The sequence below is a fragment of the Cupressus sempervirens genome, chromosome 7, assembly GCF_028749045.1.
Source record: "Cupressus sempervirens isolate cs-2001-9-10 chromosome 7, ASM2874904v1, whole genome shotgun sequence".
NCBI lineage: Eukaryota > Viridiplantae > Streptophyta > Pinopsida > Cupressales > Cupressaceae > Cupressus > Cupressus sempervirens.
In genome coordinates, this window is record NC_143124.1 from 791,094,290 (window position 1) to 791,118,792 (window position 24,503).

A 24,503-nucleotide genomic window follows, 5' to 3' on the forward strand; every position below is an offset into this window, starting at 1 on the left:
ACAAATAGATTGTCCTCCATAACAAGCAATAGCGCGCGCTATCATTATAATAAATTATGTGAACTTCACTTGAGGCTGCAAGAACGCTCATTGATTCTAAAAGAAGGATCTGGAAGGCCGGACATATGTATATGGTGAAACTAGAATGCAACATTGTTGTGTGTAAATGTAATAGACAAACAAAAATGCAATGGGTACATTTTGGTTGCCCCAAAGCCAGGGGTGCCAGTGTTTACATGCAGCCACCATTGCGACAAAAGGGATCAGTCGTAATGCCAAGAGCGACAACATCTGCCTAATAAAATCAAACTGAATGGGAGCGAAGCAACCTGGCTTGTCAGTAGCCGCCGATGCGATTTAGCCTCTGACTTGTTGTAGATCTAGTGGGCGGAATCTTTTCAGAAGGTATTCGGTCGCTGATTGAGCCCGTGACCTCGCAGGCAGAGAGGGATATTTGCTAGTCGTTAGCTGGCAATTGCGAGTTTAAAACGTCAACGCTCGCAGGTACATTAGTGCTACGCACGCCAACAAAAATGAATTTATTGCCAGCCTAGTGGACGTTAAAAATCTCATCTATCTTCCTAATGACAATTCTCTTTTTCCAGCTGTTCTTCCCTCGTATGCTGAGCGACAGATCAAGAAGGGGACTCGATCAGCATAAACAGGGAATCGGGCAGACATAGGTGCCAAGCTGCCAGCACATAATTATAGATTTCTACTATTGAAGGATCCAGATATAGCCCGTACATCCGCCATACTAATCTTGTATTGAGGCTGCGCTTATCAAATCGGAACTTTTTGAGGTCTCTGTGCTCGTTTCTCTTACTTTATCTACATCGAACTTCAGAAATAGTTCTTGTCATTAAGTCAACCTTTCAATCCGATGTATATCTCGCTTTAGGGTCACTTTAGCTTTAATCTTTTATAACAAAGTGCCCCTTAGTTGTCCTTACAGATAGACATGACTTCGATGTCAATTTAGGTTTTGTCTTCTATGGTGAGGTGCATCATAAGTTTTTAATGAAAAGAATAATACAATAGATTAATACAGTGAACTATAATAGATTTTTACAATTGATGATACTATATTTATGTCTTTGAGTAAGATTGTGTATAAATTTATCAACATCAACATTTGAAATCATATTCAATGATCTATGAAAAAACAAATTTATCAAAATCAACATTTGAAATCATATTCAATAATCTATGAAAAAACTAAGAATGTCATATTTGATTTTTGGGCATGATTGTGTGAGCTTTTTTCTCATCAACGTTTCGGATTGTACTACATGATCCATCATCAGGGTGCAAGAAAATCAAGGAGAACAAAAAATAATGAATGCCAAAAATAAATAAATAAAAACAATACATAATTTAATTAGATGGAAAATTAATAAAACTATCATATAATATCAAATTAAAATATAGTAAAAATTATTATAAATAACTTATTATAGATATTATATTATAATGTTTATTAAAATATTTAAATATTTGTGTAATCTTAATGAATATTTACTTCCTAATACATGCCAAACAGTAATATTTCAATATTGACAGGCGTGCTTTATTGACAGGCGTGCTTTCTGAACTGAATTTAGGGTCCGTTTGGTTCCTGGAAGATGACAAGAATTGGCTTTTTCAAAACTCGGATTTGAAAATTTGTGCATTTGTTTCAAAATTTGCAAAATGGAATTAGCATACGCAACTTCCAATTTTGCCTCAAAACCAAGTTTTGTGACTTCTTAAAAAAAGTAGGATTTGAAAATCAGAACTTGGTTTTGTTTTTTAAGGAGTGTAAAAACAATAGATTGGACTACTTTTTGAAATTACCTTCAACTCCAAGCTTACGCATAAAAATGTGTCTTCACACGCATCTTCAGAGTGAAACAAACGGTTTCAGTAAAATCTCAAAAATCGGAATGAAGATATACAAAACCTTGATTTGGCTAAACCAAAGTTTGTAGAAATCCGGATTTCTTAAATTCCACGAACCAAACGGACCCTTAGAGTCTTTAACTCCTCCATACCAATCAGGCCAAGATAGCTTAGAGAATCATAGGAGAGTTGTCTGGTAAATTTCATTTCTCCAGCTTCGAAAGCGAAAATTTGCATTTTGTGCACAAAAAATTTGTCCAACACCAAAGCTCACCTAAATTTTAGGAAAATAAATTTGTATTAGCGTAAATGTAGATGACACCTGCCAATACAAAAATCTGCCCGCTTTACCAGAATAAAAGAGAATTTCCTCAGAGCATTTCATTTGAAGTCAAGATTGTTCTTTTAAGAATTTGCGAAACTCGAAGATCAAATCCTCTCATACTAGTCAAACCTTTCAAGTAAGAACGTAAATCCATTGTAGAAGATTTGTTTTTCGAAGTTCCCACAAATTCAAACGCAGACATGTAATTATACGCTGCGCTACAAAAGAAAACAGAAGTACCATATGCAGGAAGTTGCGGCTAGGACTTAATAATAAATATGCCTCATTCGTCAGGTTTACAAGGAGGCTTCCGCGCCTCTTCAAACATCGTACTACTTTGCCTGTGGGCAAGCAATAAAAGCGAAGAGAAACGCCGATGCCGTCCGCGGAAAGTTTTCGACCGTAGCAGAAGGGCCAAGAATCTAAGCCGTCAGTTGAGACCTGAGGGAAATTCCTAGCCGTAGATCTTTGAGCGACATTTAAGTTCTGTGTGAACTTGACCATCGTCGGTGCATTGATCTTGCACCAATACCAATAAACCTGAACTTTATTTTCTTCAGTCATTTATAGAAGTACATTGAAAATAGAGAGGTGCACAAAAAAAAGACATAAATCAAAGGTAATATAAGATTTAAGAAAACTAAGTGGACCAACTTAACCTGAACCATTCCTGAAACTTTTTTTCCCCTAATCTCAGGCTTGTCCTGGAGAACTGAAAATATTGTGCTCTTAGGACAACCCACAGTAGGGTAAGCACTTTCTTGCGTATACTTTTAACAAAAAGTCTGTGATAACATAATTGATTTGTATTTTATAATTAAATTAAATTTAAAAATGAAATTATATTATCATTTTTAATGCAAATAAATTGTCTTATCACAGACTTATACACTTTTTTAGCCTCTATAAATATAGCATCTCTAATCATCTCTTTTTGAAGACCCGCCAATAAATTTTAGAAACATTTTTATAAAAACTCCAAAACATTCTCAATGTCTGAAGAACGCCAGCCTGTAGACCATAAATAGCCCCCAGTATTTTTAAATTTGAATTGCGCGTGAAGGAATATAAGTCAATACATGAAAAGCTGTTTGGCCTGCCAGCATCTCGGATTCTGGAGGGTTTGCCTTGCAATCATATATAACATCGTTAACTGGCATTTAAGCTTTAGAAATCTACTTTTCTATTTAAATTCACTCAGAGAACGCTAGAACAACTAGGAATTTTGAAACTGTACTGTGCCCCACATTTTCTTCGCATATGATAGTTTAAGAAAACAACCATCGCTGATCAGCATGGCGGAAACTGTGAAACAGCGGAACTTTTTCTCAACGGAGAACTCAATAATAGTTAAAGTCATCATACGCATGATACATGTATTCTGTGAAAATAACGGAATTTATGGTCTGTGAAAATGTCGAGCATGCCACAAGCGAGGTAAAAGATGACAAGTTAGATCTACACAACTCGCTTAATTAATCTATACATTGCTTCTATTGCTTACCTATAGATCTGAAAAACAGTAGTGGAAGTGGAAAGATTTCGTACTGAAATAATGAAGGGATTCTGCTATCTTTTAAGCAATTCAATTTTTCCATCGATTACATAAATCATAAATCCTAAGCCAAATAATCTGAACAAAACTAAATACGCGCGATATCAACAAATGCATATAACGACTCGCAGAAACAAGTTTCAAAGCTAACTGTGAGATGCAAGGACGGGACTGGAACACTAATAAAACACAGCAAAGCAAATATCACGGAATCACAGTCCTGGCTAAAAATCAAGAACGATTTGAAATATCTCCACGGTAAATGCGCAGAATAATTGCCCATGCTTGGCCAAACAATAAAACATGCAGACATTAAAAGCAGAAGAGATTACAAAAAAAAGCTCCGTAACTGAGCAAAAATTAGGCATGAAAATGTAGCGTTTTACCAGTCGATGATGAAAATTATCCAGGCAAAGCTTGCTTCGACAAGCTCAGGGAACCGTGAGTTTGGGGATCAAGAAGTCCCTGTAGCAGATATTTTAAAACGGTCTGTTCATTTATAGTGTAATTTTTCCAAATAAGATGGACCATCTAGCATAATTTCACATGTGGAGGGCCAGTCCACTCGCCACGTTTACACCTAACATCATAGTCCGGACAAATATCTGGTCTTCAAATGACAGCAATAGAAAAAGACTTCTCTTTAATAAATATATTTCCGTTCGTGCCACAACGGCGAAGGACAATTAGACTAAAATTGTTTGGTGGATTATACGACTCTCCCTCATTTTCGGCATGATTTAAGGCGGCCGGAACTTCAGTGAGATAACGGGAAATAGTGACTTGTGTCCACGCCCGAGACCGTAAATTGACAGAAGTTTGTCCTTTGTGGAGTTCACCACTCTTTTGGTGGCATTCGTGAGCTGGCTATTAAATGGCGGACCGATGTACATATTTCACGCTTGGATAAACGACAAACGACTCCAAAAGGCATTCCCAGTGGAGGACCCAAAATATGTGGATGTCATTTATTCGTCAGATTTTATCCTGTGAATTGAACCTAGGAAGGCATTCACTGGCCACTAATTTATTGTACTTCATTCGATTCATGTGATGATTCCATTACGAACTCATGAATATTTTCTAGTGAAGGTAATCTTTTGATTGACAAAAGAATTGTCAAAACATTAACATTTTTGAGAGATCATACTAGTATTATGAAAGAAGAGTATTCTTATCAGTATATGTTTCCAGGTTCTTTACATGCTTGCTAATCCTCGACTGTCATTGAATCGGTTTACATAGATTTTGACCGAGAAGGATGTAATCTAGACAGTTTGACAGATTGTTTATGAATACAGCCCTAGATATTTCATTAGAGCCCAGTTATCAGTTGAGTTGCATGCAAAAGTGATAAATAATATGCTTCTTTTATATTTTATAATTGTAGAAATAAATTGAATGGAAAAAGCTTTGGAATATAAATCAAGTGCTAGAGATATCAAGAGAGCCCACTTATCACTTCAGTTGTATGAATTGTGTAGCTGCACTTTCCAATGTTCACAAACACAAATCAAAGCTAAAGTGTGATATTGCTATCCGGGTTTCACTGTGTGATTCTGAGTCAAACTCATTGACCATGTTTCATGAGTAGTGATTCAACATGAATCCATCTCTCATGAGAATAAATGGAACACGTAGAACTCATTGGGTCTAGGTGATGCTCACAAGAGTGAAACACTCGGGACTTCCTGAGAGGTCACTCATCCCAGTACTACTCCCCCTGAGCACTTAACTACGGAGTTTCCTCCATGGTTAAACCCAAAGCTTGCAACCCCATTTGCAAAACCTTCACCAAGTGTTGTGCCTTATGAACCAATCATTAAAAAGCCCCTTAAGCTCATCAAGATAATTTCCACAGCAAGTCAAACTGTGATTCACCCTTGTGAGCATCACCTAGATCCAATGAGTGCCAAGTGTTCCATTTATTTTCAAAAGAGATGGATTTACGTTGAATCACTACTCATGAGACATGGGTCAATGAGTTTGACTCAAAATCACACAATTAAATCCTGATAGCAATATCACAATTTGACTTATTGTGAAAACTGTCTCCTACTTATCAATTGAAGCTAAAAGTGTCAAGAATCGTTATTCTAAAATAGTTTGCAAAAGCTTAAGCACGGGTTAAAGCAGCACGCTGCAGTTTCCAACGCAGTCAAAAGAAGGAAACAATCACAGTGATTAACACGCAGAAGCGCATGCGTCAATTGATCCAAAAGGATTAGAAATTAAAAGTCATGATATGCTACAGACAAAATACCTGCAGAACACTCGAATCGGAAAGCTTGAACACGAAATTCTAAGCAATTTCCAAGCACCATACATGAGCCGATCAAGATGCAAGTGCTTCACAGCAGAAAACGTAAGATAATCCCCCACATCTAAAGTAAAATTTCTTTGGAGGGATCTTCTTGAATAGGATGATTAATTTCATTAAATTATCTTATGACTCACTCTAGATCAGATAATGTTCGATCCGCCTCTCCGGTCACATCAACACAATTTCCAGCCTATATAATTTTCCATAGAACAAAATTTCGTCCATTAAAAATTAAGAGCACCTGCTTGAATCCGACAATTCACGCGGGCCATAAAAAGAGCGATATGACGGACAGCACAGTTTTCAATGGTCAGTGGCAGCCACTCCCACGTCGTTTTGTTGGACTTGAGCAAATTCGCAATTTTTTATTGTTATAATAATATTTTAGTGGTCAAGTGTTTCCAGACAAAGCTGTCATCAGTACAGCTCTATTCTGTCGAGGTCAATGTAAGGATTAAATTTGACACGATCACACTATCAATTATTTAAAGCTTACACCTAAAAACCATTGTCATCGATAGGCGCAACACTCCTTCTCTCTCTACGAAATAATACGGAAAGTTTAGTCGATATTGACTGATGTCAAGGAAGGATTTTTTTCTTTTTAAGTTAGGATGCAAACATCTAATTAAGGTCCATCAGATAATCTACAGAGAATCTACTAGATCTTTTCCATCATTTGACACAACTTTTTAATCTTAATTAACTATAATGTACGACAAAATAGCTGCTACCAAATTTAATGTTTTGATTAGCTAGCCTGCTCTACTTGAGAGCGCCTGCAAGTCATGGGACCCGCGGGGTCATCTATCAATTATACGAGAAATGAGAAAGCTACAGCCCCTAGTACGGCGTGCGCAACGACAAATTTGGAATGCACATATAGGGTTCCGTACAGTTATTGATATTTTTCTGTTTTAATTTTCGTTTTTGATTTGACTTTGTAACAATGTATAAGTTAGGGAAAGGATTTTCGCTGGTCTCTCCTAAAAATTAGTCCCTACTTACTGATTTCGTTAGACTCCCTTCATATTAATTGTAATGATTTGATTAGACTCCCTTCATATTAATTGCAACAAGCAAAAATCATAGAATCTTATGTTTGAATTAATGTTTGAATGATAATATTTTTTAAATCAATTTCTGAAACACAATTCCATTTTTCTTACTAGTAGACTATATTTTTCTTGGGGTTATTTATAATTTTAAATGAAAAAATTCAAAAAAAAGTACACAATAATTTATTGCATTGTCAGAATAGTCAGATGTCATTTACTCTACACAGAGTTTGATTGCGAGTCGTGAGGCGTAGTGTTAGGCTAATGATCCCGGTGCTACGCATCAACTCCGGTTCGAGTCACACTAGGTTTCCCACAAACCCTTTTGCCAATAGTGGCATGTTGTGATGGTTAAGTTGTTATGTTGTTATCCTTGCCATCAAGGTTCAAATCTCATGGGGATGAGGTCCCCCGTTTGTGGCCTCACTGGTTCATAGCTCCAAGTCAAAGCGTTTACCCCTCTTAAAAACAATGACATAGTTTGATTAATAAAAATAATCATAAATCACAAATCATTAATGGCATGTGTAGGTACTTAAGCTCACCAAACTAGTTAATATGTGCAGTTAATATGTGCTATCGTATTTCTTGGGGTTCAAAATAGTGATGGTTGAGCTAAGATCAACATAGTTCATTTCTTCCATACACTCTCATATCATGCCCACATTTGCCACATGGTCTCATCTTAACTTAGTTTGCAAAAGCTTAAGTTCTTATTGCAATCACCATTCTTTGCACTCAGAAATAAATAGTTCATTTTCAACAGCGTATTTCATTTTAACACCTCATCGCAAGAAATTTAAAATAAAAAAAAATAAGGCATTTTTCGAACTCCATCTTATTAATGGAATTGGATAAAATTATTTCTCCAATACTTTTCTAATATTATGAAATGATTTTTTTAAAAGAAATATCATTCTATTATTATATATTTTATTTAAGAATAATACTTAAATTATAATTGATCCCTATAAAACAATATTTCATGGTGGAACTAAAATATGTAAATATTGTATTTCAATTTAATATTCATCAATATCAAATTAAAAAATTATTCTAATTATTTTTAATAAAATTAAGTTTTCGATTTATATCTTTTATACAAAATCATAAGTAATAAAAAAAAAATTGATGGAGGTCATCCACAAACAAGTTTTAGGTACTCGATACGGGCCCACACGTGCCTCTTCGACTAAGAACCAAGGACTAAGGAACATCCACGCTAAAAATAATTTGAGTATTAGAACATGTAGAAATTCTAAATTTCTTTTCATTTCATATATTATTTTAAATAAATCAGTTTCTATATATATGTATATATAAATTTTAATTATTTTTATTTTTAAAAATATAGATAATTAATTGTATTAGTATTGTATGGATTTGAATTCAAATTTTGAAAAAAAAATCTCTTAGTATATTTAAGTTAAAATAGAAAGTACAAATAATTATGTAATCACTTCAATTTTATATATTTATGGCTAATATGACAAAAACTTTGTTACCGCACATTTTGTTTAACCTTCTAAATATTTTGTTATTGTTCAGAGTACTTCACACCAAGTAGAATGCTAAACATCTAAGTAATTTTCAACCTTCATACAAATATTTACTCCTCCGTCTCTAGCATACAATATTGCACTACAACTATCTTTGTTTCTCCCTATATTAGCCCCCTCTTCCCAACCCTTCATAAGGTAGGGACTCCAACTCAACAAGAGTTCTTGTTGTTATAGGAAAAGGATTTAGTGGTTTAGCATGTTTATAATTGTTAAAATACTTGTTGGTTTAATGTGGTATTTATAAACTATTTAATTTAAACTAGATCTATTCATTAACTACTTAATTACATGTTTTTAAATTTAATTTGTGAACCACTAAACAATAAGATTCATAAAATCATCTACAAAAGTAATACAAGAATACCATGTTTTTTCAACGTGGAAACTCTTGGGTAGAGGGAAAAAGTACGGTAGGAAATAGTACCTACAAATATTTGCACTCTTTTGAAGTTGGTTGGGTTAAAAGTTCTAGCCCTTTTAGAAGCTTACAATAATGTTCAATTAAGAACGGACCCTCTTAAGAGGCACCTAGTTAAGGGATTTGCCCCTAGCCCTATTAGGAGCTTTATCCTCCCAGGAGTAACCTTGTAAAAGGATTTTAACTCAAAATGATGAGTCACCCGATTAACAGATTTAATTTTAAACGTGTTAGGATCCTGCTCACCCTAGTAGAAGTGACTCAATTAAGGAATTTATCTTGGAGAACCTATTAGGAGTCAACAACGGAAATGATTTAAGAGTAGAACTTCTCTATATCTTCTACATACCTAGTTAAGCACAAATTGTGTCTTCTTGTAGACAATCAATGCACTGCTCAATTGCACCACACATTCACAATCTACAACCTTGCAATTACATCAAATTGAAATATAAATACATAACTCACTTGTTAGGGTGGCCACCTCCTTAATAAAAAAGTATTACATTTAAATTTCACCTCTAATATGCTAATACCTATTACCAAAACCCCAATTCATCATTTTCCAATTCTACTCAACTAGACTTTTGTATTTTTTTTAGCATACTTGCACACCTTTAAGAAATTTGATCATCATGATCTATGTGAGGTCATATCATTATCACATGCCATACTTCCACACCACCACACCACCTTGATCACTAAAAGTTTCATTAGAGTCGGCCACAACATTTCCAATTAGAATTTAACATCAATTGTTCTAAAAATCTATTAGTCCTTTATGAAACATTTTTCAATCCATTGAAATTATGTCTTTTGGTAGACCAATCATCATGCAGTTACAATAGAAATCACAAAGTTTAGTATAAATAATACACCCTAAAATAAAACACCTAAATCCACATATATTTGATAAACCTATCAAATCATTTATCAATTGTCACTAATTGTTCCTTTGGTTGTAATGGCATGCTTCAATCAATCATAGCTCTCTCTAGACTTATTTCTAGCCTGTGTGATCAAACACACAACATCTAGAGATGTCACATTGTCTCCCATTTGAGTCGCATGCTCCAATTTAATCTTCAAAACTGTCACAACATTGGATTCACGTGTATCTGCACTAATTGTTAGCTAATACAAACCTAGTTGACATCAATGACAACGCAATATCTGATCTCTTGGGCCCCAAACTGACATTATAAAATACTCATCAATATAATCTATATAAGTTATACCAACAATCTCCCCTTTTGGCACTTATAGCAACACCATAATATAAATGAAAATATCATAAATTATAGATGATGACAAGTGCTCCCCCTTAGATGATACATTATCAACGTGCTTTGACACCTTGAACCTTCTTCTAATAATTTGAAGATCTTTTCCCCGATAGGCTTCTTCACAATATAAGTCATCTTTTGTTATAACCAACTTCTTCACCGCCATCCCCCCAAGAAGTAGTCTTCTTAACACCAATCCAATATGAAATATATGCAGTTTAAGTTGGTTGGATTGATGTTGCAACATCATCTCAACTTTGTTTTGGTAGGGGTACAACCCATAACTTACCTCTTAGATACTCAAAGTATTCTTAGGTAATGGTTTGGCAAATATACATGGTACTTATTCCTTGGATGGTAGATATTCCATCTTTACTTCCTTCGCCTACACCTTCTTTCTTGGCAAATGATACTTAAAAGCAATATGTTAAGTCTTTGAATGCATAACCGGGTTTTTGGAAATGTTGATTGCATTGGTATTATCATAGAAGATAGTGACTGATTTAGTTACCTTCTCATGAATTCCTTCTAATGATTGCTTCATTCATATGGAAAGTGATCAATTATTAGAAGCTTCCATATACTTAGCTTTTGTAAGGGATTGAGAAATGCAACTTCGTTTCTTGCTTAGCCACGAAACAAGTCATCCACCTAAGAAGAATGCACCACCACCTGTACTTTTCCTATCATCCATCTTTACTACCCAATCTGCATTATTGAATACACTTAGAGAAAAATCGATTTCATGTGGACACTGTAGACCATATTCTATAGTTCCTTTCAAGCACCTAAATATCCTTTTCACTACCACCATGTGGGTTCCTTACATTTTAACTAAAATCTTGCCATTATACGAACTACCTAAGCAATATTCACTTTTCTATGAGCTACATAATCCAAATTAACAATCATAGACCTACAAATTGTTCCATTCACTACACTTGATTGGTCATTATTTGATCATTTGCATCTACTCACTATGCAAGTTCTAACCGATATGGAATCTTCCATTCTAAATGTCTTGAGCACTTCTTTCACATACTTAGACTCACTAATAAAAAAATCATATTTTAGTTGTATAACTTGCAATCCAATGAAGAACTTAATCTCACCATTAAAAATTTGACATTTCAAATTTATTCTTCATCTTCTCTATAAATGTCAGGCTCATTTCATCATCACCACCAAAGATTATGTCATCTACAAATACCTTAGCTAGCAACAACTTATCACCATCAATCTTCAAGTAGACAATGATATCCTCACTAGGTCTTTTGAAACTAATCTTGACCAAATAAGAATGTAATCTTCCATACTGTGTCATTGGTGCCTGCTTCAGTCCAATAAATTATTTTTACAATTTGCACACCATTTCATCATCTTTTGATAATGTAAACTCATCCATTATTCTATGTAAACCTTACCATCCAAAAATGCAGACTTGGCATCTATTTAAAAATAAATAAATCTTTTATAAGCTACATAAGCAAGAAAAACCCTTACCCCCTTCAAGTCTTGTTATGGGTGCAAAAGTCTCTCCATGTTATCCCATGCACACAAGTCTTGCCTGGTTCCTGATCACTTCTCCGTCTTCATTAAACTCATTCCTAAAAACTCACTTTGCATTGACTTCATTCTTGTATGTTGGTCTAGGAACTAATGTCCATGTATCATTCTTCTCTAATTTGCTCAAGATCTTTTTCCATAGCCTTAATCTAGTCATCACTATTTAATGCTTCATTAATAGTCCTACACTCAAATTTATAAATCAAGCAAGTACTTTCTATGATTTTTCTTTTTGTTTGTACACTAACATTCTTATCTCCTATGATTTTGTCAACAAGCTAATTCAAACTTACATACCTTAAAATTACCAATTCAGGTGTAGGAACTTCTTCTTCTATCGATTGAGCTATTTATTCCTCATTGTTTGGCTAAATAGTTTCTTGTATTTTTTGGATGTACATACACTATCTCCTAAACATCTTCAATTTCTTTCTTTTTTAAATTCATCAAGTTTAACAGATCTTTTTGGATATTTATCAACATTTACATTTGCACTCTCAATTATCTTGTTTGTTCTTTTATTAAAACACATGTATTCCTTACTCAAGTGGATGATTACCCTAAAAAAATACCTTCATCATTGTTGACATAAAAGTTTGCACCGTTGCTTGAGGTATGACCCTCAAGCGACCTTGTGTAACATAGAAACAACCTCCAAGTGTGGGACTTGTGCCCTGAGGCTAAATCTCCGGAGAAGGCCAACTTCCTTACTATCAGGATGCACCTACACTACCACTTGAGAAGAAAAGGGGGAAGGAGAACTTAAAGAAGATGCAGAATGGGAAAGGGGGGTGATGCACCAAGATAAAAATAATGGCTACAACCCTGCTTATGAATGCACTACACATCAATGAAACAACCATAATACACTAATTGGACTCTAATCTATCTTCAAAGGAAACACATGCAGGATTGGAACTGATTGGAGTGTTGAAAGGAAAAGATATTTCACTATCCAGCAACTGTTAACAAACTTGACACAACATGTAGATATGAGAAAATGGAAAAGAAGTATTCAAAATAAGGCAATAAACATGCACAAATTAAGGAATGGATAGAATAGGTAAGAACAAGGCTTTTCCATTAATGGAAGGCAAAAAATGTAGAGCATAATGTTGTTGCAAAATACAAACAGAGAAGAACCCCTAGCAAATATTTATAACTACCTTTTTAAAGAGTTCAAGCATTATTCTGATGTTTACATTGAGTTCAAACCCCAACCAGGTGGAGTTGAGTTGCAGAGGAGAGAAATAATTGAGTATCAAAAGAAATCTGATCATGGAGTGCAATCCGATTATGGAAGTGACAGGATGAGACCAAAACTTGTGCACCTAGCCGCAAGAGATCAAATCACTAAAATCTAATCATTTCATGCATTAAAGAGGCATAGAGTGCAATGGTGTTGTGCCAATAAAGGCTCAAGAAGTAGTTGGGCATTGAAGAACTAGCCCTAATGGCATGAAATGGTCAAAGAATGTGGGGAGGGATAACAAGACGTTTTATCCGCCCACAACATGCAAGGTTAACCGCAAGGAATAAATCTGATTTTCTTAAAATTGAACGTTGACCATCGATGAAGGTCTCCTCTTTGAAACAGATAGTCCAAATCTCGAGGGAAATCTACCCAATGAGATATTAAGTCATAGTTGTCAATGTAGATATCCTACACCACGTGGCATGATTCCAGATTTTGGAGCATCAAAGAAGCATTGCAACATGAAGAAACTCTGAAATGGAAATGCATGGAAACATCTCATGTATTTTTGTTTGATAGAATAGACAACAATCCTTTAACCCTTCATGGAATCTCCACTATTAATTTGTTATGTGCATATTGGGCAAACTTAAGCCAGAGATGGGACCCCCCACCACATGGCGCAATTCTGGACCTCGAAACCTTGAGGAGAGTTTGCTACATGAAGAAACAACATGGCAACATCCTATGCACTTTCGAGCTTATGGGTCTTACGCAAGCATTTTGGTAGGAGAAAGTGCCAAAATGGTGACATGTGGAAGCATCACATCGGATGATGCGTTGAGCCAAATATCCATGCAAAAAACATAGACATGACAAAGATAACGTGGCAAGTGGGACTCTCCACCATGTGGCACAATTTCAGATTCTGGAGCCTTGAGGAATCATCGCAACATCAGGTAACACCAGAATGGTGATGCATGGAAACATCTTGCGCTTTTAGGAAAATGGGCAGATAGCTCACAAAACCATGAGAGTCGTCAAATCTCATCTACAAAGAATCTAACCCATAGAAGACTTCTTTGATCAGATATCAATGATGGGCTGAATGGGGGACAAAAATGGCCAACATTCTTAGTGACTTAGAGGGGATGCTTGCCTGCTAAGCATAGATTAGTGGCCTTGAGAAATCCATTGAGCACATAGTCATCAAAGAGAATGACACATGATCCCACCTGCAACTTCACAAAAATCTACAACTAGCAAAAAATAAAAACTTTGGGGAGCTCCAAAATGTTGTGCACATGCACTTCTTGGAAAGCAAAAACCTACTCTACTATATACAAGTATTTACAATTTAAAAAATCAAACAAATCCATTGACTATTTTGTTGAAGTAGTTGCCCTCCTACACAAGCTAATTTTTTTTCCATGCATGTGGGTAGTTAGATAGATTACCAAGCATAACAAGCATACTACTGCATGGAAGACCTTCTTCGCAATGCTGCAAAATAATGAAGCTTTCCAGCATTGGTGTGTTATCTTGTTGAGCAAGACTTACTTTCTCTTCCTTGTAGAACTTTGCCTCATGCTCTAGAGTAAGCATGACCGAGGGAAACATGTTGATTTGTTACAGAGGTAGATGCCTGATGGGGCATCATCTTGATGGCTTTAGGTCTAGGCAATCTGCCTTGACCATGTTATGCTCTATAATGATAGCATCCAACTAGTTTGGAAGTGGCTCCTCTTCTTGTGAAGAAACAATCTCCACCTCTTCCTCGTGATGCTCATGAGCCACCTCCTTGGGAGCTATTGGTATGGTGTCAAGCCTTGAGAAAAAGTTTGTTATGATGTTGGAAAAATCATCCTCCAGATCATAACCTGCATTTATCTTTTCTTCTTCTTCTTGCTCGTGCTTGTCTTCCTACTGCAACCGATGGTATTATTCTTCTTCTCCTTGTAGCAGGTCTGATCTTTCTTCCCCATTTGAATCTTGATAAGCTATCTTTGCTTTCTCAAGGGCAGGAACCACCTCATCCTCTCCTATCTCCTTCCTCTCCTTAGGCAGTTGCTCAACATCAAGCTAAGGAAGTGTAGGCTCTTCATTATTGTAGCAAGGAATGGAAATCTGAGGAGGCTCACTCCTTTTGAAGCTAGCAAACTTGCATTTGGGTGGCTCTTCTTCAAATGGATTTGGAAATGTTTCTTATGAGTGGGCCTTCGGCTCTTGTGTATTATTTTGAAGAATAGAAGGGTTGCTCTGTCTGAAGCTAGCAAGTTTTCTCCTTGGAGGCTCTTGTGCTTCAACTGCTTGCACTTGAGCAAGCTTGAGCCTTATCTCCTCTTCTACAATAGCTAATCTTCTTGCAAGGTCCTCCTCAAACTAGGCTTTTCTCACCTCCCACTCCTGAGAATGGAAGAGAGTCTGATTATCTAGTTTTGGTTGTTGAGGAGAGGCTTGACAAGAAATTTCCTGTCTATACGGCCCCTGTTGGACCTCCATCTGTTGCAAAGAAAACTCTTGTTGCATCTGTATAGTCCTAATATTAGGTCCATAGGCCAAAAGTTGCTCAGTGTGTTCATCCACCTGGCTTTTGGAAGCCATTGATTGCTCAGTCCACTCATGAAGTGTCATATCAATACACTTTTGGAGCTCCAACATCATATCTTCAAGCCTTTTATATGGGGATGTTGGGGTTGGAAGAGTAGGTGTGGGAGGATGATAGAAATTTTGGGCATAATGAACTTGAGGCTAGGACTAATATTGATAGAAAGAGGGCTAAGGAATAGCATTTTCATGATATGGGGGAGAATATTAGTTGTTTCTATGAAATGGCTGCATGGTTAGAGCTTCATAAAAGCTGCAATTTCATAGAAAGCTTTGGAGATCACAAAAGATCAAAGTTGGTCTTTACATACCAACACTGGGCCTGTTTGAAACCAGTAGAAGTACACTAGAGTCACCATGGTGTTTGATACAATGCCTCTAAAGGCTGATGGCACCAAGAAAAACACCTAAGTTCTTAGTGAATGGATTTTGAAATGGCTTCCAGCGGACTTGTGTAGCTAAAAATGACTGTCCCATCGGGCATGCCAAAAATTGTTGACACAAAAGTCTGCATCCTTGCTTGAGGCATGATCCTCAAGCAACCTTATGTAACATGGAAACAACCTCCAAGTGTGGGACTTGCACTCTAAGGTTGAATCTCTAGAGAAGGCCAGCTTCCTTACTATCAGGATGCACTTACACTACCACTTGAGAAGAAAAAGGGGAAGGAGAATTGAAAGAAAATGCAGAAAGGGAAAGGGGGGTGATGCATTGAGATAGAAATAATAGTTACAACCCTACCTATGAATGCACCATGCATCAATGAAATAACCAAAATATACTAATTGGACTCTAATCTCTCTTCAAAAGAAACACATGTAGGTTTGGAACTAATTGAAATGTTGAAAAGAAGATATATTTCACTATGCAGCAACTGCTAACAAACTTGACACAAAATGTAGATCTAAGAAAATGGAAAAGAAGCATTCAAAATAAGGCAATAAACATGCACAAATTAAGGAATGGCTAGAATAGTTAAGAACAAGGTTTTTGCATTAATGGAAGGCAAAAAATGCACAGCATAATGCTGCTGTAAAATACAAACAGAGAAGAACCCTTAACAAATATTTACAACTACCTTTTTAAAGATTTTGGGCATAACTCTGATGTTTAGATTGAGTTCAAACCCCAACCAGGTAGAGTTGAGTTGCAGAGGAGAGCAATAACTAAGTATCAGAAGAAATATGATCATGGAGTGCAATCTGATACTGAAAGTGACAGGATGAGACCAAAACCTATGCCCCCAGCCACAAGAGATCAAATCACTGAAATCTTATCATTTCATGCATTAAAGTGGCATGGACTGCAATGGTGTTATGCTAATCAAGGCCCAAGAAGTAGTTGGTCATTGAAGAACTGGCCCTGATGGTGTGAAATGGCCAAAAAATGTGGGAAGGGATAACAAGACATGTTATCTGCCCACAACATGCAGGATTGACAGTGGGAGTAAATCTATTTTTTTCAAAATTGAATGTTAACTATCGATGAAGGTCTCCTCTTTGAACGAATGGTCCAGATGTCGCAGAAAATCTCCCCAATGAGATATTAAGTTGTAGTCATCGATGTAAATCTCCTCTGCAATGTGGCATAATTCTTAATTTTGGAGCATCGAAGAAGCATTGCAACGTGAAGAAACTTTGAAATGGAAACATGTGGCAACATCTCATGTAATTTTGTTTAACATAATGAATGATGATCCTTTAACCCTTCATGGAATCTCCATCATCGATCTGTTATGTGCATATTGGGAAGACATAAGCTAGAGGGGGGACCCCCACCACGTGGTGCAATTCTGGACCTCAGAACCTTACGGAGACTCTGCTAGATGAAGAAACATCAGAATGGCGACACATGGTAGCATCCTATGCGATTTTGAGCTTCTGAGTCTCATAGAGGTATTGTGGAAGGAGGAAGCACTAGAATGATGACACGTGGCAGCATCACATCAGATGACGTATCGAGCCAACCACCCATGCAAAAATCATAGACACAATAAAGATAATGCAGGAAGTGGGACCCTGCACCGCGTGGCACAATTCAAAATTTTGGAGCCTTGAGGAAGCACCACAGTGTGAGGTAACATCAGAATGGTGATGCATGGAAACATCTCACACTTTCGGGAAAATGGGTAGATAGCTCACAAAAATACAAGATCCATCAAATCTTGTCTACAAAGAATCCAACCCATAAAAGACTTCTCTGATCAAATATCAATGATGGGTTGAATAGGGGACAAAAATGGCCAACAATCGCTCTTGGGATCAAATTTTCTTGCGAGATCCTCTTAATATAACATCTTCTACTTGAAAAAAAATTAAATGCTTAACACTAGGAGTATGTCCATACTATAATTCAGAGGGCATCTTATCAGTTCATTTCTTCACTTGTACCTAGTTCATGGTGTGAACTTCAGTATTGATTATTTCTCTCCAATATGTATTGGCTACATCTCCTTGGATCATCATAGTCCTGGAAACATTGATTATATGGTTCTATTCCTTCTTTTTGTAATCTCATTTTTTGTGTAGTCCTTTGTGTCAACATTTATTTCTTAATTTCATTTTTATTAGAGTTCTCAACAAACTCTTAAGAAGTATACTCTTCACATTTATCAGATCTTAGACACTTCAAATTCTTACCAGTTTCCTTTTCAACAAATACATTTAATACTATAAACATATAGTATACTTTAGATTTATCCTTCAAGAAGGTGACCCACATCATTCTCAAGTAATTAACAAAAAATAACATGAAGTAACTATCATCATGATAACTTCACGTCCTTATAGGGCCACACAAATCAATGTGCACCAAATCCATATATTCTTAGATGAGTATGACTTACTACTGAAATTAGAACTAGTTAACTTCCCAACTTACATTCCTTCCACTTAACATTATCTTTCTTGACTAGTTATGGAAATCCGATAGCTACATTTAACTTACTCGCTTTGATTAAACTATAAAAAAAAGCATATGACAACATCTTCTACGCATCACAACCAAATATTTTCAAGTCTAGCAACCAAAAAAATGATAATAGTAGTTTTAAGATGGAATAAATTATATTTAGTTTGTCTCCTAGTAGTAATCAAATCTCTTGAGCTTCCTAGTATCTTGCACACACTTCCTTTGAACTTTAGATGATATCCTTTATCATTTAACTAACCAAGAAGATTCAATAAATTATGTTTTAGAGCTTTTGCGAGATAAACATCCCCAATATCACTCTTTCTAGTCAAAGAAATGAAACCTTTATCTTTTACCATATAAGATGAGTTATTTCTGAATCTGGCCTCGTTGCGATCAAATTCTTCTAGCTTAATGAATTTTCTTATATCACTGATCATGTGATGTGAATATCCACTATTAATACCTCAATTATTATTGTGTTCCTAGTTTGAGACTGGTGCATTTTCACCTTTTTTGGTCTTTTCCTTAACTATCACAACCACTACCTCCCATTATTCATTATCCTTTGATTCCTCGTTTGTTACACCTAAACATCTATTATAGCATAGCATTTCTTAACATTTTCTTCACTATTAGGACAACTAAAAGAAATAACCCATAGTTTATTGCATGAAAAACATTTATGTGGTAATTTTCCTTTGTTCTTACTGATACCTCTACAAATTCTTCTTACAAGTACGGCTTCAAGTTCATCTTGCTTTCTTTTATCATCAAGATTAATTCAAGTGAACCTAGTAATGACTTGTCTCTTTATCCTTCTCTCCTGGAGCCAAAGATAAAGAGGCCTTAAATGTTGCTCCAACTTTAGGAACACTATTAGCATAACTACTTAATTCAAAAGTAGTAAGTTTTCCAATTAATCCATGAATAGAGACATTTTTTATACTTCTTAGATCACAAAAAACAAAAACTCTAATGTTATAAGAAGGTGGAAAAGTTCACAACATTTTACTTATAAATTATTCATCTTCAATAGTACCACTAGTACTTCTAATAGCACCAACAACTTCTTTGATTCTTTGTCCATAGTGATCAACGTTCTCTCCTTCTACCATCTTCATATTACAAAACTTTCCCTTCAAGATATCAACCCTATCTCTTTGCATATGTTTATCTCCACCATAGACTAATTTAATATTTTATCAAACTTCATAAGATTTTCAATCTCATTAATATCAATATGCTTAGTATCAGATAGATTACTTACAACGGCTTTCAAGGCTTGCATGTTCTTCTACAACTCCTTTAAATTGTCTACACTAGGCATCTTGGTAGGTGCAATATATTTATTCTCAACATGACTCCATAATTGTGGCCCCATTCCTTTGAGATAGATCCTCATTCAATTATACCATATGAGTTATTTTTCCTTTGTGAAATTTGGACCTTCCTTATTCATCATTGGATCTTTTCCTCAAGATATTGAGCTTAGCATCAAGAGCCATGACGCTAATACCAATTGTAAGTATTATAAAGTACAAGATTACTAAGTGGGAGGTAAACCAATAATCTACCAACTTGTTCAAATGTTTATCAACTATTCAACCCAAATCATATGTGTGCAAGCCATTCAATCACATGCATTCAAATTTAACTTGTGAACCACTCAACAATGAGACACATAAAAAATTCCACAAAATTAATACAAGAATACCAAAAAAACTCATATGTTAAACCTTTACCAAAGCTAAAAACTATGGTGGAAAATACTACACAAAAATATTTGCACTCTTTTGAAGTATGCCTAATTAAAGGTGTAAACATTGTAGGAGCTTGCAATAATGCTCCATTTAGAGAATACCCTATTAGAAGTCACTTAGTTAAGGTATTTTCCTCTAGGTCTATTAGGGGATATACCTATTAGGGGTAAACTTGTGAAAGGATACAAAACTTAAATTAATGAGTGACTCAATTATGGTATTTAACTTCAAGCCTATTAGGATGTCACTCTATTAGGAGCAACCTAATTAAAGGATTTATTAAGTGGAAAGCCTATTAGGATTCAAAAATTGAAATGATTTGACAGTAGCACTTCTTTGCTTATACAAATCAAGTTAACCACAAATTCTACTTCTTGCAAACAACCAACATAGTCTATAACCTTGTAAATGTACATTAGACTAGAATATAAATACATTCCTCACTTGTTATGGCATCTACTACCTTAAAAAAAATGTGTTGCATTTGAATTTCACCTCTATCATTATATTATTGTTTAAGAGTTAAATATAAATTATACTCTTTTCTTGTGATGGTCTTATTATTATAACATTTTTAAGGTTTGTTTCTTAAGTGAATGTCATTAACTCATTTCAAATTTAATTTGTTATTTTTTTCATATTAAATATGATACATTTTCCCATGGAATACCTAACAAGTTTTACTATTAAGATTTTGATGTGTTCTTACATTTTTAAAACTATGATACATCTATCTTAAAATGTACCTAATGGTTTTTAAGTTTTTACATTGTGTGTTACACATGTTGACATGTTATGATAGAAATATTATTATTAAAATTTGGATTTGTTGTTCTGCTTTAGATAAATTTGTATGCCACACTTATCTTTAGATATATCTAATGACTTGTATGATAGAAATACCAAGTATTTGTTGTTTCTCAAATTTGACATTGACGTCTATCTTTCAATATAGATAAATGACTTTTACTTTTCAAAGTTTGATTTATTCTTCCTTGCTCATCTACCTTAGACCTTGTTGTTTGCAGCTATTATTATTTTTTGGTTTGTTGAACAGCCTTGAATGATTTGCTTTCATATATTGCATGTTGTTGATGTGCAACTCTCACTATAACATTAGATGTAACTCAAAATTCTTCTTGCCTACCACCAAGCAATTGCAAATGGACCACAATTTTGGGTCTGTCTCTTGAAAAATGAATCTTACATAGAGAAACTATCATAACCCATTTTCTCTTAAACCAAATAAACTGCTATTGTTATTCCAATTAGAATTATTTCAAAAAAAATGTCTTTTATTTAATTAAAATGAAATTATTTAGTTAATGTGGTCATTGGGAACAAAAGAATCAATTTTGTTTACCTTCCATTTATTGGTTTCATTGCATGTGGGTGGGGAGGGAAGTGAGAGATGGCACACAAAAAGGAAGAGATAACTTTTAGTTAACACAAAGAGAAGGAAAAACAAGACAAAAATACAAGAAAGAAATTGGAAGCACATCAAAGAGGAAATTGAGGATTGAACTAAAAGTTTTAGAGGTCGCCAACATAATACACTTATTAATCCTTACCACTCCTACTAGGTGTTTAGGCACTCAATCATCCAATGGAAAGGAAATATGGCTTTTGGAAAGAAGTCTAGAGGAGACTCAACCCACGTGACCTTCGGGTGCACATTCTGATCATCTACCAATAATCCAATGGTGGGAAACTTAGACATAGCATGATAGCTGTGAAACATGGGAAGGGAGATTTGGAAAGAGTTATAGTGGGGATAGTTGGAAGGCATCCTTGTTTAGCTTTACCATGTTCACATCACTTATAAATATTTATTCTTGTGTTTTCAAATTTGAGACTATAGTAGAATGCAAAAAGAAATCTTGTTAAGAATTGTAAAATTTTCCTTAGTTACTTGAATATTGTAACAAGCCTACTTGTTGCAATTTTTTTGTGTGTTTATAATGGTCTTTCTAGTACAACCTAACTCTATTTATTAATTCTGAATAAAATGTTGTTGTATTCCCTTCACTCGGTGTGAATTCTAATCAATTCCTTTGAAGAATTGATCCTTGTAGTCTCAAAAGGAAATACAAATGTTTAATGACATTCCATTATAAGTTTTGACAATTTCCCTCTCTAATTTAACAAGAAATCTTAGCCTTGGGTCTAGATAAATTAATGAATAGACAATCACACTGTCAAGCATGTCATCATGGTAGGTTACTTAGTTGACACTGCCTACAGATTGGGCTAGACCATATTACACATTGTATGCTTGCCTTGTTGCCAGAAACCATTTTTTTCATGATCCAATGAAGATAGGTACTGACTGTAGGAAAGCTTGAATGCTTTTGGCTATATATACTATGGCTTGTTAGAACTAGAAACTTGCCACACCAAATTGTGGGGGAGAAATGATTTTGTACTAACTGTTCCTTGGAAAATGATACCTCTCATATGCTCTAGGAGAAATTCCAACATCTAGTTTGTTCAACTACATGTACTTTTGTGTAATCAATAGTCAATAGTTTTGGTATCCAACTGTCTAGTAAGACCATCAAACCATTAAAGATTTAGTCTTATATGCCAAGAACTCTTTTTTTTATATAAAAGCAGCCAAAACTAGGGGGTTGGTCCTTTACAACAGTGGTGGCACAACCGGCAAAAAGCTAGCCAACAACCAACAGAAAACCATACACAACACCCTTAACAATTTACATCAAAAATAGAAGTAATAGAATAACGATAATTAAAAGTACTAGTGATCCAACCCTTAGAAACAACAAAGTTTAACAGTTTATCAAAAAATATATAGGTGGTCATCACATCGTACCACCTATAGCCCATAACTTATTTGTTGAACATGGTTGCTAGTTGAATTTAATTGTGTAGTGATGCTCTCCTTAAATGGACATTATTGTAATTAGCATTGTTAACCCTTATAACTCTTGCAAATCAACACAAATATTGTAACATGCATCAAGTCGGAAAAGCACTTTCCACGTTGGGTACTTTCATTATCAATTTGAAACACATGTTACTATTTCCAATTATATACTTAAGTGTTATGTATATATTGAACTTAGTCACGGTTATGGAGTCATATCTAACACCTTGGAATGGCTATTAACGATAAACAATTTAATAAGAATGTGACATGGAGAACATCTTCAATAATGTCACTTCTACATCTATACTCTTTTAAGTTGGTAATAAGGAAACATGATGTTGTTTGAAATCTCTGCTAAGTAAATTGTTATTTAATTATGTTCAAGGTAACACAATAAGTGAAATGTAGCTTATTGTATGCCTATGTGTAGGCATGTATTGATTAAATGCAAATGATCTTGAATGCATTATAAAATATTTAAGTAATGTTCGCATCCTTCAATAAGCATAAGATTATTGTATGCCCATGTGTTGACAGTACATGAGGACTTCGTAGTTAGTTTTGGAATTACTACATTCATTGAATCCTTGTTTTGCTACCATAAGTGTGTATCTTCCTTATGGATATGTGTTTCACATGATTAATATCTTGGAATTCATAATGATGTGTCTGACAATAGTTTTTGATAATCAATGTATAGTACTCCAGATTCTTGAGAAAGTTGTGATTCTGGGTGGGAAATATATTGTTGTTATACTTATTAATATTGATGTCTTACCCATACTCTGAGATGCCAAATTTATTGTAATAGGAAGCATCTCAAAATCTGTTAGGGTGAATGTGAAATATTGATGTCTTACCCATACTCTGAGATGTCAAATTTATTGTAATAGGAAGCATCTCAAAATCTATTAGGGTGAATGTGAGAAATTGTTAATTTCCATCCTTATTCATACTTGTTTAGTAAGAAGTTTATAATGTTGCATGATGGTTGCACACAGATGGAAGGATAGGTATTATTTTCCTATCTACTTATTATTGAGTTTAGGAAATATAATCTTGGTACTTACTGTGTTTGTTTGGGTTCCATTATGACATGTGGTGGTAGTCCTTTCTCAAAACAAATAATGATGATGAATGTATCCTGTATACTTCATTTCAATT

At 34.9% G+C, this 24,503-nt stretch overlaps 1 protein-coding gene across 9 annotated transcripts in view; it reads right to left on the reverse strand.

Annotated features, from left to right (window-relative positions):
- Positions 1 to 24,503, reverse strand: part of LOC149549717 (S-type anion channel SLAH2-like) — a 36,074-nt gene that overhangs the window by 9,064 nt on the left and 2,507 nt on the right. Inside the window, exon 1 of one of the 9 annotated variants that reach the window (XM_089793009.1) lies at positions 6,025 to 6,331. The exons of 4 other annotated variants lie outside the window; for them this stretch is intronic. The gene's annotated coding sequence lies outside the window, so the exon portion shown is untranslated. Of the gene's footprint in view, positions 1 to 198; positions 651 to 4,147; positions 4,627 to 6,024; positions 6,332 to 24,503 lie in introns of those variants that run through there. 4 more of the 9 variants (XM_089793008.1, XM_089793010.1, XM_089793003.1 and 1 more) reach the window with 4 other exon arrangements.